The 447-nt window shown below is 47.4% G+C and overlaps 1 protein-coding gene across 1 annotated transcript in view; it reads right to left on the bottom strand.

The window, feature by feature from the left end:
- LOC108750344 overlaps positions 1-447 on the bottom strand; it is a 298,608-nt gene that overhangs the window by 167,798 nt on the left and 130,363 nt on the right. The window lies entirely within an intron of this gene.

Below are 447 nucleotides of genomic sequence, written 5' to 3'. Positions count from 1 at the left end.
CCCCCCCCTCACGATGCAGGACGAAAAAGGGAGTCGTGCGCCGACAGCGGACACGCTCTGGCGTGTTTTTAACGATAATTTCTCTTATCTCCCGCCAGCACATGCTGTCCGCCGTTCGCAACGGATCTCGCATGTATCCGGCGGTAAATTGAGCGAGCCGAGACAGTCGCACAGATTGCAGACGCGTATTGCGGCTTCTCCATCGCATCGCGATCGCATTGATGTATACCGGATATCGCTGAATTAGCATGAAACATCACGGACGCAATCCAAATAGAATTCCGAGTCGATTTCTCCTTCGCGATATTGCCGATAGTTGTTCGAATAAGCGGTGAAAGATGCAAAATGCAACATTTTCTATTATTGCCGATATACACCTTGTTGTACTCTCTGTCGCAGAACATTAACGTTATTTTTTCGGAAGCAGATTTTAGAGAGATTTATTTA

This window comes from Trachymyrmex septentrionalis, unplaced genomic scaffold (genome assembly GCF_001594115.1).
Source record: "Trachymyrmex septentrionalis isolate Tsep2-gDNA-1 unplaced genomic scaffold, Tsep1.0 scaffold36, whole genome shotgun sequence".
In the NCBI taxonomy this organism is placed as follows: Eukaryota; Metazoa; Arthropoda; class Insecta; order Hymenoptera; family Formicidae; genus Trachymyrmex; species Trachymyrmex septentrionalis.
This window is presented reverse-complemented; position numbering and strand designations above follow the sequence as displayed.